Source organism: Rousettus aegyptiacus, unplaced genomic scaffold, assembly GCF_014176215.1.
Source record: "Rousettus aegyptiacus isolate mRouAeg1 unplaced genomic scaffold, mRouAeg1.p scaffold_m13_p_11, whole genome shotgun sequence".
NCBI lineage: Eukaryota > Metazoa > Chordata > Mammalia > Chiroptera > Pteropodidae > Rousettus > Rousettus aegyptiacus.
Window position 1 is genome coordinate 27,788,261 of NW_023416286.1, and position 19,220 is coordinate 27,807,480.

The 19,220-nt window shown below is 35.0% G+C and overlaps 1 long non-coding RNA gene across 4 annotated transcripts in view; it reads left to right on the forward strand.

Annotated features, from left to right (window-relative positions):
• Positions 1–451: 451 nt before the first annotated feature.
• Positions 452–19,220, forward strand: part of LOC107510460 — a 46,298-nt gene continuing 27,529 nt past the window's right edge. For 2 of the 4 annotated variants that reach the window (XR_001596824.2, XR_001596821.2), the window contains exons 1-3: positions 452–521; positions 7,281–7,422; positions 10,761–10,879. This is a non-coding gene — a long non-coding RNA (uncharacterized LOC107510460). Of the gene's footprint in view, positions 522–3,119; positions 3,571–7,280; positions 7,423–10,760; positions 10,880–19,220 lie in introns of those variants that run through there. The other 2 variants (XR_001596823.2, XR_001596822.2) reach the window with 2 other exon arrangements.

Sequence of the window (19,220 nt, forward strand, 5' to 3'; positions counted from 1 at the left end):
AGCTGGAAACCCGTTTATACATTTCTTCTTGCTTGCGTAGCGATACAATGTGAAGACACTGTTTTTGATCCACAGTTGCTTGAATCCGAGGATTTGAAACTGCAGATACTATGGGCCATAGTCCTGTTTGCCAATAGATCGTGTGGCTTGTCCTTCGCCCACTCTCCACTTGGGGGCTAATTCAACCATCTCAGATCTACGGTTGAAAAAAGGACGAAACACACAGTTCCAAATCAAGGTTCCTTGTCCCACAGGCATTCATTGAAAGCGCTCTTGCTGTCAGAAATGAGAAGTCTCCTAACGGCACCATCCGACTACTGACACCCTTAATACAATAAGTATAATTCAGAAGAAACCGCAATCCCCATTGGGCTCTGCTCCCGCCTTCACACCTGCGCCTGCGCATTCTGAGCGCGGACTACAAGTCCCAGGATGCATCGTGCTGCCGCCAGCGCAGCCCTACTTCCTGTCGTGGCGTTTCCTGGTTATCAGTGGCTCGGCGACTCTTGGAAAAGTTTAAGGTGGGCGGGGTTTGCGTGCCGGCTTATTTTTTTCTGTCACAAAAAAAGCAACAGGTCCGCGGAAGATATATGGCTGCTTAGTGTCCTTGCGTACGCAAAGTTTGCTTTTCTGAACCGGGAGAGGGGTCATTGCGCTTAGCTTCAGGCAGGTCCAGCACCGGTGGTTCATGGCTTGTCCTTGAAGTTGTTAGAAATTCCTCCCAGGATGTGAGATAGGTTGACTATCTGGGTTTTATTTTATTGGAGTTTTTTTTCCTCCGTTTTTTTTTTTTTTTTTTTACCCCACAGGCACTTAGTGGGTAATTAGAAGACTGTAGAGGAGGCTACAAGTCAGTTTTACCCTGGAAACTCGTGTGATTCCTCGAACGATTGTCCTTAGTTACCGTTTTGTACTTTGTTTAAGTTGGGCCTGGGATCCCAGTTTTATGATCTTTCAACTCGTAATTGTTCATGTGTTCTCAGGACACAACACTGGAGGAATGCCTATATTAAAGGGGATATGAGAAGTTGCCTAATTCACTGTTTGACACCCTTACTATACATAATATGACACCTTATTATGTAATTCATGGGAAACTACAATCCTCACCTTAGACCCCACCAAAAGCAAACCGTTCCATTTCAGGAGTGAGGGGAATGTCAGAGTATATTGGGTTGAAGAGTCAAGGTGGATGGGAGGTTCAGCAATTAGGGGTAACCGTAAATTTTTCAAAAATTGTATTATTGTTGAGAATGGTAGAATGATGGTTTGAGACATTGTTCTGCTATTTATTCTCTTTAATCGCATAACAGATTAGTTTACCTAGATTAGTGTTTGATTAAATAATTGGGTACTATAACCTAGCCAAGTTGACATGTAAAAGTGACCATCACATCTTAGCAAGTCTTTGCTCAAATATGTTTTCATAGCATTAAAATAGCAATCTACACACACAGCCTTACAGTCCCATCTACCTGTTCTTATTTTTCCTGTAGCACTTATCTTTGAAGCATCATTCTGTTTCTTATTATGTTTATTATCTTTCTGCCCCTTGTAGAATGTAAGCTCCACAGGCCAGGGATTTTGTCTGTCATTTATTGATGTATCCACAGCACCTAGAACAGTAAGTAACACAGAATAGGCTCTCAATAATTCTTTGTGAATGATTGAATGAAGTATTAAGGTGGCACCCAGCGAATACTTGTTGAATGGGTGGAGGGCTTCTTCTGGAGATATCCCTAGCCTTAGTAGGAGACAGGTAGGAGAAGGGTAGAAGGACAGCAGATTTTAGGGGAAAAGGGAGGAATTTCAGAGTTTGGTATCTATGAGGTGGAAGAAGTAGTGAAGAAGCAACATAGACAGACTTGCATGTGCATTCACTTTACCTCCTTAGCTATGTGACTTTGGACAGGTTATCTAGTACCACCTAAGTAGTCTAAGTGTTCCGAGTAGCATGTTGAACTCTTGTGCCGTCCCGCTCTGTTCTGCTGGGATGTGACTCATTGTCCAACATCTCCACGCTGTAGATGTTGCTAACTAATTAGTCACTGAGTAGCTGTCTAGTCAGTTTATCAGATCAACTGCCCTGGTATTTCACAGCTTGTGTTCAGGTCACCCTTATTTTACTTAATAATGGTCCCAAAACATAAGAGAGGGGATGCTGGCCATTCAGGTATCCCAAAGAACAACTGTAGAGTGCTTCCTCAAAGTGTAAAGGTGAAAGTTCTTGACTTAATAAGATAAGGCATCGTGTCATCTCACATCATTAGAAGAAGAATGAATACAGGACAGTAAGATATCTTGAGAGACCACATTCGTATGACTTTTATTATGGTATATTGTTCTATGTTAATCTCTTATTGTGCCTAACTTATAAATTTAACTTTATCATAGGTGTGTATGTGTAGGAAAAAAATAGTTATATAGGAGATGGTACTATCCTTGGATTCAGGCATCGCTAAGATTCTTGGAATGTATAACCTGCAGATAAGGGGGGATTACTGTACACAGGTTTGGGCTCTACAGAGAGTCAGGGAAACAGCTCACTCTAGGTCAGAGTCCTTTAATTTTGTTTCAAAAGAGAATGAAAATTTTTTAGCATATGCAGCTCATAAAATAGATTACTTGACACGAAAGCCTTCAGTTTGCCCCAAGCTGCCATTTTTAAGTGCAAGGCTAGTTGGTTCTAGGTCAGAAGCCCCATTCATTTGCTTCCTACTGACACATGAGAGAAAATGTACACTCTTTGCTGCCGAAGTTCTGCTCAACTGAATTCTTTTGTTTTCTGTGATTCTTGCTTTGGACAACAAGAGAATGTTAGATTTCAAAAGCTTTATAAATACCCTGACTCAACTCCACCGTAATTATTACCACATACACCTGGCAGGCATTTTTTTTTTTTTTTTAAAGATCCAAAGGAGTATACACTCAGTTTGACACTTATACATGTCTTCTTGCTTGCATATCGATACAAATGGAATTTCTAGTTTTGGTCCCCTCTGAAAAACAATTTTTCTGAAATGTGAGTTATGTGTATATGAGAAAAAATACTAATTTTTAAAAAGATAGTGTGGACCTGGTCATTACATGACATCATATCTGATTTTAACTTCTTGTGTAGAAACATTTGTAATCACAAAGCAAAGTAGATTTCATGTTGAAGAAAGTTGAAGGCCGGATATTTGAGGTTTTTCTTCTGGTCTTTCTGCTTCCTGTAGTATCTGGCTATAGCTTGTTATAATGTTTCATGTTTATTTAAGGTGTGGGCAGATTGTTAAAAGAAAGAGACACTTGGCTGCAGCATTCTGTTTTTGCTTCTTGATTTCTGCATTGTTCTGTTGTTTTGAGAAATAAATAGGAGGGAGAGCTATGTTTAGGAGTGAAAGATTCTTTCAGCAGTTCTTTTTTTCACCCAAGGTCATTTCTTTACCTAGAGAGGACTGGAATTTGGAGCAACATTTTGTGTGCATGTGTCTGTCATTCAATTCAAGATGGCTGGACTGTAGTGGGGAACAGTGATCACCTTGACCTGCTTTCAAGATTAAAAGATCATTTGTCTAAATATTAGAGGTGGGTCATAAGAAGATCATGTTCTGTGCTCTGTTTCCCAAGTGGAAAAAATACCGATTTAAACTAAATTATTCCTTACTTTCTTGTGTATTTTGTTTTAGACATGTTCATAATAAAGTATTACTTTCAAATTTATTATTTTCAAATTAAGGATAATTGATGTCAACTTAATTCAGTGTCAAATTAAGACTAATTGATGACCTGTACAAAGTTTTAGAATATCTTGATAAGTCTCTTAATAGGAATAGCCTAAGATAAAATTGAGTAAGAATGCACACTTGACTTTGTTTTGTTTTAAGTATGGGATATCCAAATCTGTATCCTTTCTGATAATTAAAGTATCTGGCAGAGATGGAAACTCTACCCTTTGTTATTAACCTTATTTCACAGTCTCAGACCTTTTACTGCACAAACCCCAGGGGGTGCCATTTACTTCAAATTCTGACTTTTTTCAAGGATGTGGAGGGAGATCTTGATCATCTATTTCCATCTCTTTCTTGAAAGGTGGAAAGGAGGATAATTGCGATTTTATTTATACTTTGCTCTTTTTATACCTGAGATGACAGTTGTGGTTACTTTTTGAGTAAAACTGGGTTTGAGTTCCTAAGATTTGTGCTGCTTTCTAGGGACACTCTGGCTATGAGTTCTTGTTTTCATCCAGGTCACTATCTCAGCCTTCACGAAGGAACCCTTTGCTTTATCGTGCCAGATTCTTACCAGACATCATTTCCTCCAACTCTTGCCTATTCCCTGTGTGGTTCCCCTTATCTTTCCAACTCATGCGGAGCCCCAGTTTTTATTTCTTGGACCTCTTTTCCTTCAGATTCCACAAGGAAATTAAATTTTTACTCTTTAGCATACAGAACAATTTAGCTTTACACACCTATCTCAGCTATGGATATACCTTTGCATATCCAAAGTTGTATTAATGTGTCCTGCTCTCTAAGGGTCTTATATAAGGTCTTCCATCCCTTAGCACTGACAGAGGGTTTGAAATGTTGGAGATTCTGAAACTCTTCTCTAGCATCCATTTTAAGTGAATATGAGCCTTATTTTCTAACTGATATGCATTATGCTATGCTCCCTTAAAAAGAAGCAGTTAAGTCATTTTTTATTTAAAATATTTTTTACCCCACTATACCTATTATCCTCTTCATTATTTAACTTAATAACTAAATACTGCACATCTATTAGGCTCCAGGCACGGAAAATATGTATAGGAATACAACAGTGAACAAGACACAAGAAAAGTTCCTTTCCTCATGATGTTTATGTTCTAGTGAGAGACAGTAAACAAATGGACAAATTATATAAAGATGGGTAATGTTAAGTGCTAGGGAGGAAAGTAATGTCAAGTAAATGGCTAGAAAATGATGGTACTATTTAGATTGATTGGACAGGAGAGAGACAGTGAACAGGTACCAGAATCAAGTGAGGAAATGAGCCACGCAAGGATCTTGGGGGAGAACATTCCGAGGAAGAACATAGCAAGTCCAAAGGCCCTGAGGCTGGAGCGGGCAGAGTGGCTGGCGCACATGAGGGGTGGCAAGAGTGAAGGGCGAAGACATTGCAGAGGAAACCAAGGGCCAAATCATGCACGGTCTTGTAGGCTAAGGAAGGACTTTGGATTTTAAGTGTGACAGGAAGTCATTGGGGGTTTTATGCACAAGAGTAACAAGATCTGGCTCATATTTTATTTTTGTTGTTGAGGTATATTTTATATATCGTAAAAGTTAAAATGTACAATTCAGTGATTTTCATACAGTCACACGATTGTGCAGCCTTTACCACCTTATAATTCTAGTACATTTCATTACCCCCAGAAGAAACCTCTTAGTAGTACCCATTAGCATTCACTCCCCATTCTCTTCCCCCACGTCCTTGAAACCCCTAATTTATTTCTTGTCTTTACGGATTTATAAATTCTGGACATTTCATGTAAATAGAATCATACAATATTTGGCCTTTTGTTTCTAGCTTCTTTCACTCACTTAGCATAATGTTTTTAAGGTACATTCATGTTGTAGTATGCGTCAGTACATCATTCCTTTTTATAGCTGAATAATATTCTTTTTTTGAAGATTTATAAAGCCTTTTATTGAGGCATAATTGACATATAACTATAAAACTTAAATTCTATATAAATACATTGTAATATGAAGTCTCTTAATTGCTCTCTTGACAGAATATAATTATTTAGTTTGAATAATATTCTGTTATGTGGATATAACATATTTTGTTTATCCATTCCTCTGTGGATAGATATTTGGGTTATTTCTACTTTTGGGCTATTATGAATATAGCTGCTATGTGTATAAGTTTTTGTGTGGATATATGTTTTCATTTCTCCTGGGTGGATAGGTAGTAGCAAGGAGTAAAATTGCTAGAATATGTGGTAAAGCCATGCTTAACCTTTTGAGGAACTGCCTGACTGTTTTTCATAGCAACTGTACCAGCAATGTATGAGAGTTCCAATTTCTCTATATCCTCACCAACACTTATTATTTTTTTTTCTTTTGATTATAGCCATCTAGGAGTTTGTGTTAAGCTCTTCCCATTGTGATTTTGATTTACATTTCCCTAATAACTAATGAAGTTGAGCATCTATGTGCTTATTGGTCATTTGTATATCTTCTTTGCAGAAATGTCTATTCAAATGTTTTGCCCATTTTTAAATTGGATTATGTCTTTTCATTATTGAATTGTAAGAGCTTTTTACATGCTCTCAATACTGGACCCTTATCAGATATGTGATCTGCAGATTTTTTCTTCTATTCTGTAGGTTGTCTGTAGTTTTATAGTTTTAGCTCTTGTATTTGGATCTTTGATCTATTTGATTACTTTTTATTAATCACGTGAAGTAGGGTCCAAATACATTCTTTTGAATGTGGATATCCAGATGTTTCAGTACCATTTGTTACAAAGATTATTTCCCCTATTGAATTATCTTAGCACTATAGTAAAAAAACCGAATGAGTATTGATATGTTGGGTTATTACTAGATTCTTATTCTATTCTACTAAGCTATATGTTTATCCTCTTGTCTGAGAAAACTGTAGCTTTGTAGTATGTTTTGAAATTGGGAAATCTGAGTCTTCTAACTTTGTTCTTTTTCAAGAGTGTTTTAGATATTCAGAGTCTCTTGAAATTCCATGTGACTTTTGGAAACACCTCATCAATTTCTGCAAAAAAAGCCAACTAGAATTACTTATGTTTAAAAAGTAACACTATGGCTATTATGTGGAGAACATATCGTAGAGAAACCAGTTAAGAGACTATTATAGTAGTACAGGTGAAGGATGATGTTGGCTTGGAACAGGGTATTCGCTATCGAATTTGTAAGTGGTTGGATTTTGAAGATATGACTCCCTGAGTTTTAAGATGGATTGTATATTGGGTATGAGCAAAAGAGAGAAACTAAGGGTGATTATTGCCATTTACCGAGATGGAGCCTGAGGAAAGAGAGAAGAGTAGAGGGGAAAAAAATCAAAATTTGCTTTTGCACATGCTAAGCTTAAAACACTTGTCAGAAATCCTTATGGAAATGTCAAATAAAATATATATGTGTAAGGCTGGAAAATATCAGAGCTGAAATATAAGTGAGTATACAGACGGTATTCAATGTCTTGGGACAGAATGAAATGAATGAAGGAAAGAGTATAAACAGAGAGGAGTCCTGAAGACTGATTGTGGAATACTCCAAATTTTAGAGGTTGAAAAAAGGAAGAGGATCCAACAAAAGAGATACATATAGCAGCAAAACCAGAAAAGTGTGTGTGGTGTCCTGGATATGAAAGGAAAAAAAGTGTTTCAAGATGGAGGGAGTGATAAACTGCGTCACAAGCTGTGGAGGTGAGTAAAATAACTGAGAATTGTGCATTGGAGGTTATCAAAGAACATGATTGGGGACCAAAGATTGGAGTGGGTTTGAGAAAGTATAGAAAGGAATGAACTGGAAATAGAAGACTCTTTGAAGGAGTCTTTCTTTTTTCTATCTTTTTATTTTATTCTGTCCTCTTTTAAACCTTAATTTGTTTTACTTACAGACATTTTCATGAGCAAAACTAGCAAGAATAGAGGCTTTCACTTCTAGCCAAGATGGAGTAACGGGGACAGTAGATTGCTTACCAAAAACAATGCAAGTGATAAGACAGTGGAGAAACTTTTTTAAGGCACTGAAAGATAACTGACTGACTGCCTAGAATTCTGAACCTGGCAAATTATCTTTGAAATATGGATGTTCGATACCGTTTTTTTCAGATGTGCAAAAGCTGAAAGAATTCATTACCAGTGGATTCATACTACAAAAAATAGTAAGAGTAGTTCTTCCCCTTGAAGGAAGATGATAATAGTTAGAAAGGTGGATCTAAGCAAGGAAATGAAGAGCACTAGAGATGGTGACTACATAGGTAAATACATAAAATTTTAAAAAGTATTGTTAAAAGACAATTGACTATTTTATCAAAAATAATAACTATGTAGTATAGAGCTATAACAAACAAAATTAAACTGTGTGATAATAATAGTAAAAAGGTTGAAAGGGGAGACATGGAAGTATGTTATTTTTAGGTTTTTACACTATATCACTTGAAGATAGGCTGTGTTAAGAAGTATATGATAAACCTTAAAGTAACCATGAAACTAACAAAAGAGTTATAGCTAATAAACTAACAAAGCAAATCAAAGTAATAATAAAAATATTCGTTTAAGAGAAAGCAGAAAAAGGAGAAAGAGGGGAAAAAACTGATTGGACAATTGAAACAAATAGAAAAATGACAAATTTTGACTAGACCATATTAGTGATCACATTAAATGTAAATGGTCTAAATTCAAACAGATTTTTCAGAATGGATGAAGTAGAATTTGCTTTCGGACATGCTAATGTTGACCCAATTACATGTGGTCTACAAGAATCGCACTTCAAATGCAAAGATACAAATAGAGTCACAGTAAAATAATGAAAAATATCTAATATTAAAAGACAGAATGGCTATATTAATATCAGATAAAGTAGATTTCAGAATAGAATGATAAATTTATAATTTATCGAGAAGACATTCATCAAGACAGAAAAAAGCACTAAGGATATATGTGATTTGAACACTAATCCATAAAATTAGCCTGCTTGACCATCGTAGTATATTTAAGCTGCACAGGAACACAAACCAACATAGACAATATTCTCATCCATAAAATAATTCTAGATAAATTTGAAAAGATTTAGTTCATATAAAGTTTGTTCTTCAACTACAATTGAATTAAACTGGAAGTTGATGTAAAGATTACTGGAAAATCCTCAAATATTTGTAATCTTAAGAACAAATGGGTCAAAATAAAAGAAATTAGAAAGTATTTTGAAAGAAATGAAAATAAAAACATTACAAAGATGCATAGGATAACATGAAAATTGTACTTTTAGGAGAAAACTTACAGAACTAAATTACTATTAGAAAAGAAGAAAGATCTTAAGTTATCAATTCCATTTTCCATGTGAAGAAACTAGAAAAAGAAGAGCAAATTAAACCCAAAGTAAGTTGAATTTAAAAAATGCATTAGAGCAGAAATCAATAAAATAGAAAACAAAAACAATAGAGGAAATCAGTGAAATGATCAATAAAACATATTGATATATTTTTAGCTAGCCTGAAGAGAAAAAAGAGAATACAAATTATTGATATCAGACACAAGAGTGGTAACATCATTACATTTTCTACTGATCTGAAAAGGATAATAAGAAACATTGTGAACAATTTTATGCCTGTAAATCCAACGAAATGAACAATTTTTTGAAAGACACAAACCGCAAAAGTGTACTCATGAAGAAATAGTTACCCTAATTGCCTTATATTTACTAAAGAATTTAATTTGTAGTTAAAAACTTTATCACAAAGAAAACTCCAAGCCCAAATGACTTTACTAGTGGATTTTACCAAACATTTAAGAAATAACTAATACTAATCTACACAAATGCATCCAGAATATTGGAAATGTGGAATTACTTTTCAGTTCCTATAAGGCCAGTATTACCCTGATATTAAAACCAAAGACATTACAAGAAAAGAAAACTACAGACCAATATCCCCTGTAAATAGAAATAGAAAAATTTTAAATCACGTTTTAGCAAATTATATCCACAAAAATAATACATTAGGACCAATGGGGGATTATTTGGAAGGCAAGATTGGTTTAAGATTTGAATTTAATTGAGGTACTTCACCATTTTGACAAATCATTTTTTAAACTATGATAATCTCAATAGAAAAAGCATTTGGCAAATATAAAAATCTCTCAAACTCAATAATAAGAAAACAATCTGAAAAATGGGCAAAAGATTTGAACAGATGGTTTACCAGAAAAAGTTTGTGGATGGCAAATAAGCACATGAAAAGATACTCAGCTTCATTAGTCAGTAGGAAAATGCAAATTAAAGCCACAAAGAGAAACCATAACTATTGGAATGGATAAATATGAAATTTGACTATATATAAAATGTTGATTAGGATGTGGAGGATCTGGAACTTTCATACACTGCTGGCAGGAATGTAAAATCATACAAACACCCTGGAAAAGAGTTCTGAAGTTTCTTAAAATTTTAAATGTATACCTGCTGTATGATCTAGCCATTCCATTCTAGATATTTAGCAAGGATAAATGAAATCATATGTTTATACAAAGACTTGCACATGAATGTTCATAGCAGCTTTATTTTTAATAGCCCCAATCTGGAAATAATCCAAGTGTCCATCAACAGGTGAATGTATAAACAAACCATGGCATAAATAATACTCAGCAATAAAAAGGAATGAACTATTCATGCATCCTGCGACATTCATGAATCTCAAAATTATGTTGTGTGAAAGAAGTCAGACCAAAAAAAATACATATTGTATGATTTCATTTATAAAAATTATGGAAAATGCAAATGAATAGATTGTGATAGAAAGTAAATCAGTAGTAGCCTGGATGGGAGGGAGGGATTTCAGTGGGGGCATGGGACGATTTTTGAGTGTGAGAAATGTGTTCATTATCTTGACCGTGGTGATGGTTTCATGGATATATGGGTATGTCTATTGTACATTATTAAATTGTACATATGAAATGTATGCAGTTTACTGTGTGTCAATTTTAGCTCAGTACACTTTTTGAAAAAAAGTAGCAAGAATAACATCATTTATATTCCCATCCCTCAGCTTTAATAATTTTCAGCATTCTGTCATTCTCTTCTGAGTTTTGCTATAATGGGAAGCAGAGAAAGAGGCCCCGTACCTGGAAGGGGATGTGTGATCAAGAGAGGACTTTTTTCATTAAGGTAGGAGCTACTACAGCATGTTTATGCACGGATGAGGGGAGAACACAAATGGATACAAAAAGTAAGAGGAGCTGCCTGAGAGTCCTTGAGTGGGTGGGAAAGGCTGGGCTGGTGTCCTGCATGCACGGGAGGCGGGAGCCTTGGAGGAGAGGATAGCTCATCCATAACAGGAGGGAAAACAAAGACATGGACAGGGCTTGCTTAATATGCTACACGCACTTTTTGTTAGTGATGATGATAATATCAACATGGCAACAATGGGAATACTGTAGTCAGTAGGCCTTCATATTCATTAATAAGATGAGTCACACAAATTCAGCAGTACTTTCTTTTTTGTTATTGTTAATTAAGTAAATAATTTTTAATTGAAGAAATGATTTAAAAATTTTTCCCCTACCTTCCCCCTCTCCCCAACCCTCTACCTTCTGGTAACCACTACTCTTTTGTCCGTGTCCATGAGTCTCTGTTTGTCCTGTTCATTTGTTGCTTTTAGGTTTATATCCCACATATAACTGATATGTGATTTTCAACTTTTTCTGTTTGGCTTATTTCACTTAGCATGATTATCTTGAGGTCCATCCCTATTGTCACAAATGGTAGTATTTCATCTTTTCTTATGGCTGAGTAATATTCCATTGAATATATGTACCACAACTTCCTTAGCCAGTCATCTGTTGTAGGACACTTCAGTTGCTTCCATGTCCTGGCCACTGTGAATAATTGACTTTCTTTAATGAAGTTTTTGACCAGGATACCAAATGAGTAGCTCAGTAGATACTGTGCAGATTTCTAGGTATCTCCAACTAAGAAAGGATAATACCTGCAACTTCAGATCTCCTTTGAAACAATGCTCACTTAGTCCAAATTGGAGTAATCAATTGGTAGAGATGATGGAAAGTCCTCTGCTTATATATTCAGTGTGAAATTATATTGCCATTTGGGGTTTTAGCGTTAGTGGTATTTTCATTAACAAAAACCTCTGTCCCCTATTCCCTGTACCCTTTTGGTACTACCACCATCCCTCCCACAACCATTACTTATGCAGCAAAAAATAGCAGTTGCTACCGTTTATTAAGTAGTGCTAGACACCATTATCTCACTCCATCTTCACAACAGCACAATGAGGTAGATGATACTATTAGCTCCTGTTAATAGCTGTGGAAAATGAGAGTTACAAAGGTTAAGGTATTGTCCTAGGTCACATTTCAGATGTATCAGAGCCAGAATTAAAATCCAAGTATGTATGACTCCAAAGTCTTTGCTTTTAACAAGAATTGTATGATACACACACACACACACACACACACACACACACACACACACGTATATATATACCACCTCCCCTTATGAATAAGTTGTACTGGCAAGAGAAGATAAGTGCATATTTTCTTCCAATTCTAATTTATTGTAAGGACCACATTTTGACAATAATAAAGGAAATGAGAAAATGAAAATAATTCACAGTTCCAACATCTTGTAGCAGCAACTGTTTTTATTTTTCTCCATTTCTTTTTGATCTTTATCCATATGTACATATTTTATATAGTTTTAGATACAATTTTGTATTCTGCTTTTATGGTTAATGTTATACCAGACGTTTTCCTTGTTGCTACTTGGTCTTTGATGGATACATAGTATTCCATTTTGTTAAAATGCCATGATTTAATTAAATAATCCCCACAATGGACAAAGCTGTTTCAAGTTTTTTTTAGTTTTATAAGCTATGCTACAGTAAACAATTTTATTTCCCCCCATATTTTATAATTTTTTAAAGAATAAACTCCTAGGAGTGAGATTACTAAACAAGAATTTGAACATGTTTATGGATTTGATGTTTTTAAAAAAGTGAAATTAGGAAAGTTTATTTCTTTGATGATGGCAGATAAATTTCATAACTGGCAAGAACAGATTAACTACATTAGTTATTATTTAGGAGGACCAAAATTAAAGACAAATGGGGAGAAACTGCCTATGGGTACCGAGTTTCTTTTTGGGGTGACGAAATGTTCTGGCATTAGTCATGGTACTTGCACAGCTTTGTGCATATACCAGAAGCACTGAATTGTATGTATATCTGAAAAGGGTAAATTTTATGGTATGTGAATTATATCTCAATAAAGTTGTTATAAAAAATTAAGGATGAAGTTTCAGATAGTCCAAGTAATAGTTCCAACCATTGCTATTGCAGTGCTTATATTTGTTTTTATATTTGGAGGCAAGCGTATCATAGTGCTTAAAGAGCATCAGACTGCCAGGGTTTAACTTGTGGCATCACCACTTAGTTGCTGTGTGATCCTTGGTGAGTGCTGTCAAGTTGGGTTCTCTGGAAGCTGGCGCTGAGACAGGATTTTGGGTGCAGGATGTTTAGTAAGGATCTGCAGTTATGAAGGCAGAGCAGAAGCAGCACTGGATGGAGGAAAGGGTGAAAGAAGCAAGTCCAACGCAGCCTGAGCCAGCACCACAGGAAGCTCTGGACTGCCAGTGTCCCATATTGAGCTGAAACGGCCAGGCCTTTATACACCTACCTTGTGCAGAAACCTGATGTGTGCTGCTGGGGACAGATAGGACCTCAGGCCAGGAGTGCTGTGCACCTGCAGCTGACCCTGAAGGGGCTGACAGCAGAAAGCTGACCACTCCCCTCACTCAGGTGGGCAACATGACCACAAATCTGGGTGCCACATCTCCATGTCTACAACAGCAGGTGGTTTTAACCTCTTTTGCCTCAATTTCCTCATCTGTAAAATTGAAATAATAACAATATCTACTGCTTAGTATTGTTAGAGAATTAAATAATATAATAGATAAGAAACATAGAACAGAGCTTGTCATATGATTAATGTTCAAAAAATACTGTTATTGCTTTATTATTACTCTACCGAATAATATAGTCAGATTTGCCCAAACTATGCAGAAGAACTGTGATGCAGTGTGTATACTAAGAAAGGCTCAAAAGACTTCTTTTTTTAAAAGACTTTATTTTTAGAGTGTTTTTATTTTTTAGAGTATTTTTAGGTTCACCACGAAATCAAACAAAATACAGAGTTCCTGTATACCCTCGGCCCTTATGTATACAACCTCTTTCACCATTCTGAAGGCTTTTAAGAAAAGGAATCTTTCTGGCAGCTTCTTTATCTTTTAAGGCCAGAACGGGCAGGATCTACAGAAAATGAGTTGAATGATGTTGTGAAAGCTTCCGTGCCCCAAATGGCCCCCTTATCTGTCTACACCCAACGGATATTTCTAGCCCAGTCTACTATTCTTAGTTATTAACACCTCCACTCAGTGAGCATGAGTTTATTGGATCCTTTATGATAATTAGCTGAGAGCAGAACCTCATGTCAAGGAAATGAGTTTTGATAACTAGTTGTAGAATGAGGAGAGCTCCCCATTGCAGGGGTTCAGGGGCAGTGAGCCTGGAAGTTGTACATAGCACAACTGGTGCATTGGTGGAGAGGGCACAAGAGCCCATGAGTGCCCTGCTTGCAGGGTTGCAAGGAAGAGGAGGGCGGGTACTCAGAAAGGCAGACAGAGGGTAATGAGGAGACTTTGTTTATTCACCTAGGGCGGACCCTGGGTTCAGTTCTCCTAAAGAAGGAAAAACAGCCTAGAATTTTTACTTTTTAAGTTTTGAGTCAAGTTCAATTTTATCCACATTGTATAAGAGAAAACTTCTAAGTATTGAAAAACTCTGCTCCTCCCGCCACCCCAAATCATCATGCAGTGAAATAGACTTTGGGACAGAATACAGTCTGTGAACTTTAACACATATAAATTCATGTAATCACCAGCATAATCAGGATACAGAACAATTCTACCACTACATAAAATTCCCTGTGCCATATCCTTGTAGTCATGCTAACCTCTGGCAGTCACTTATCTGTTCTCTATTACTATAGTTTAAAACACCTCTGCTTTTAATATCTAGTCACTTATCCTCATGGAGTTTGCAAAGATTGTGGGCTTTGGAGTCAGAGAGAATTGCCGTCTTCTTCATTACTAAGTTTATGATTTAGGGAGGTTAACTTAATGAGACATGAAAAGAAAAAGTAACATTTATAGATATCCTCACCTACCTAATGAGAAGTCAGTCTTTGTCATCTTGGTAACTAGGCCTTATGAAAGGTTAGGGGGGTGGGGCCGTCTAGACTAAATGAGAAAATATTTGTGAAGTACTTAGAACAGTGCTTGCCACATGAGAAGTATTCAATGAATACTAGCTATTATTATTTTATTACTCTAATGAATAATACAATTAGTTTTGCCCAGGCTATGCTGAAGAATTATGATGTAGCATATATACTGAGAAGGCTCTGAAGACTTTTTTAAAATATAGGGGATTTTTTTTTTTTTTTTTTTTTTTTAGAGCAGTTTTTGCTTCACAGCAGAAATGATATAGAGTGAAAAGGGCAGAAAATTACTTGGGGAAAGAAGATAACAGATTTGGCAAAAAGAAAAGGTGATAAGAGAAGGGCAAAAAGAAAAAGAGCCAAAATAGCTTCCGTTTCAAGAGAGCTTTGTTTTGTTTTGTTTTGTTTGGGAGGTTGAGACGCAGGGAGAAAAAGATGGGAGGTAGTCAAATGCTATGATCAGCAGGGCTTTGGGCAGATAAATACTGGATGAGGATGATATTATAGGCATGGTATTGTATGTTATGAATGAAATCCTCTGGCATTTTTAAAAGATAACATAAAGCTTAATTTGATTTTAATTGTTTTTGGATGTACTTTATGTCTTATTTTTGAGGTATACCATGAAGCAACACAACAGTCTTTTTGATATTATTATAATTATTGTTATATATATATTTAGTAAATGTGATATATATACACACAGGTTTAATTAATACTATGTGCCAGTCACTGTTCAAGTCACCTTATCAATATTACCTCATTTAATCTTGAAAACAACCCTAAGAGGCAGGTATTGTTTTATTATTCCATTTATAGAAGAGGAAACCAAGATTTAGAGAGGTTGAATAACCTGCTCAGTTATTAAATGGATTCGAACACAAGCTTTTAAATGAGAACCTGCTCTTCTAACCATTCTGCTATGTTGCTGCCACTCTGAGCTTCAAATTTCTGTAAGATAGAGAATAATTTCTCATTCAAAAAATCATTCTGAGGATTAAATACAATTATTATAAGCTTCTTGAAGGGGGTTATTTTTATTCTTCTTCAATCCCAATTGTCTATTAATTATGCCTATACACATAGAAGAGATTCAAGAAAAAGCACTACCATTTTATGACTGAACATATCTCATGTGACTACATTTTATGCAAGAAAATTTTGAGTTAATAATCACTGCTAGCACTGAAGATACAAAGATGAATAAGACAATCTTTGACGTGAGGAGCTCATAATCTTGTGGGTTAAAAACATACAAAGACATAATTCCCATATATTGTAAGTAAGTGCAATTATAACAGATGGACAGATGGATAGTCTGCCTGAAAGCTGTTTTAAAGGATTCTTTGGAGTCGAGAGGGCAGGTGAGAAGTAAAAGATGGGCCTAGGAAGGCAGGAAGGCAAGATGCAGTTTGGGGAGTAGAAAACCACTGATATTGGTGTTTGTTGCTGAAGCGTAAAATACTAGGCAAGAAGTGGCAAGAAATGAAGTTGGAGAGGTAAGCACCGCTCCTAAAACTTGAACTCCGTCTTGTCAGCTACTGTTTCCTAAACATCTGTTTTCCCACTCTCTTCAAATTTTTGCCATATCCATGTTGTCTGTAATATTTTTTGTTTAATATTAAAGTCACTTTTTACTCAATCAACCTAAGCAATAATATCTCTGAAGACACAGTTTTGTCATGCTTGTTTTGTTTTTCTAATACATTTTACACTAAATACATCATGGTTAAAAATGAGAAAATATCCATGGATTGCTTAAAATCATTTTAGATACCACTGAGGATACATGTATTATGCTTGTTCAGGTAAGCAGTAGGGGAATCCTTGAAGAGTTAGATTTGCTTTCTTTTCAAAAAATAGAAATGTAAAAATTTTACTCAGGAGAAAAATGAGCAAATAGGAATTTCTTATTACAAAATGTCCTCTTATTTAGAATTTATATTTCCCTTCCTATTCTCTGCATCTGAAACAAAGACGAGTTTAAATTAAGCCACAATACTTCTTTTGAGAAGATCCAAATGAAGCTTTTATTTATTTTTATAAGCAAATACAAAGCAAAGCATTATAGAAAAACCATTATGCTAGTCTATATGATTTTGTGCTCATATTGATTTTGATTTTAAGAATTTTCTTTTTTTTCTCTTACTCTGTGTGTGTGCGCGTATGTGTGTGTGTATTCTAATCATGCTACCAAAGTAAAATCTACAAAACAAAGTATGTTTAGAGAAATCTAGTTTCTACTCTTCACCTCTTCCTGGTTTCCTCAATCCATCCTATAGAAAATCATTTAAAATTTTTACTTTTGGTTTATCCTTCCATTTAAAGACACATATAAGGTATATTTCCACCTGTCTTTATTCACACTGTATTCTGGAGACCATAACATAGTAATGTATAGAGATACTCTATTTAGAATGTAGTTTTGAGGAGAAAGTGTGGAATGTAGAAATTCAGACAAAGCAAATTTTTCGATCACATGAAATTAAACTATAAATCAATAACAGAAAGATCTGGAAAAAAACTTCAAATATCTGAATATTATTCAACACTCTCCTAAATAACCATAGTTATTTGAAGAAGTATTGTGTTTTAACTTGGCAAACTAGTTTTTGTCTCAGATGTAATGGATACATTTCTTGAAAAACACAAACAATGCTTATTTAGAAGAAGAAATCACAAAGAAAATGAGAAAATATTACAATTTGAATGAAATTGATGACATAACAAATTTCTAGGATACAGCTAAAGCAGGGCTTTCAGGGACATTTGTAGCATTAAAAGCTTATTTTGGAAAGGAAGAATGTTCTCAAATTATTAACTTAAGCTTTCACTTTAAAAAACAAGAATAAATTATACCTAAACAAGTAGAAGGTAAGAACTAATAAAAATAAGCAGAAATCAATGTACTAGAAAACAGGAAAAAAAGAGAAAATCAGACAAAAAAGCTGTTTCTTTGAAAAAAGATCAATAAAATTGATAAACCTCTTGCCAGACTGATGAAGATGATGAAGACATAGAAAAGAACAAAAGAACAAGAAGGAGAAGAAGAACAAGAAGAACAACAAAGACACAAAAGAGTATTAGGAATGAAAGAGAGGCATCGTTTCAGATCCAAAGGATATTAAAATGATAATAAAAGTAAAATATTGTAGTCAACTTTATGCCAATAACTTGGATAGTTTAGATATAATGGACACATTTCTTGAAAAACACAAACTTCTAAAGCTCACTTAAAAAGAAAACTTGAATAGCATTCTACTAAAGAAATTGAATGAAAGAAATTGAGTTCGTAGTTTAAAACCTTTCCACAAAGAAATTCCAGACCAGATAGCTTTAATGGTGAATTTTAACAAATGTTTAAGAAATACATAGTATCAATACTATACGAACTCGTCTAGAAAATGGGCCAACATTGCACTGATATCAAAACAAGAAAAAGATTTATAGAAAGAAAATGTCTACAGATTACTATTCCTCATCAACACAGATGCAAAGATCCTTAACAAAATATTAGGAAACATAGTCCAGCAATATCTAAAAGGAATATTATATCATGACCAAGAGTTTATCCAAGAAATGCAAGTCTCTTGAAAGTGTTGAAAATCAATGTAATTTGTCATACTAACAGATGATAAAAGAAAAGCCATGTGATAATATCAATAGATGCAGGAAAGACATTTTACAACATTCACATCAATACGTAATAAAACTAACAAATTCCCAGGAATTGAGGAATAGATTAGAACCTCCTTAATCCGATAAGGGGCATCGATAAAAAACCTACAGGTTATATCATATTTAATGGTCAAAGTCGGATATTTTACCCCAAAGCAAGGATGTCAGTTCTCACAACTTCTCTATGATATTGTATTAGAGGCCCTGTCCAGTATGTTAAGGCAAGAAAATGATTAAAAGTGTATACCAATTTGAAAGGAAGAAGTAGTAATGTCTTTATTCACAGTTTACATGAAAATCCTAAATGATATACAAAAACAATTCTAGAACAAATAAGTGAGTTTATCACGCTCATGGGTTATGAGATTATAAAAAGTTGGACATTTAAATAGAAAAATCATTTATAATATCAAAAAATGGAATACTTAGGAATATAACACAAACAGTAAAGCATACGGAAATTAAAAAATAATATTCATGGATTAGAAAACTCAATATTGTTAAAATACCATTTCTCTTCAAATTGATCAATAGAT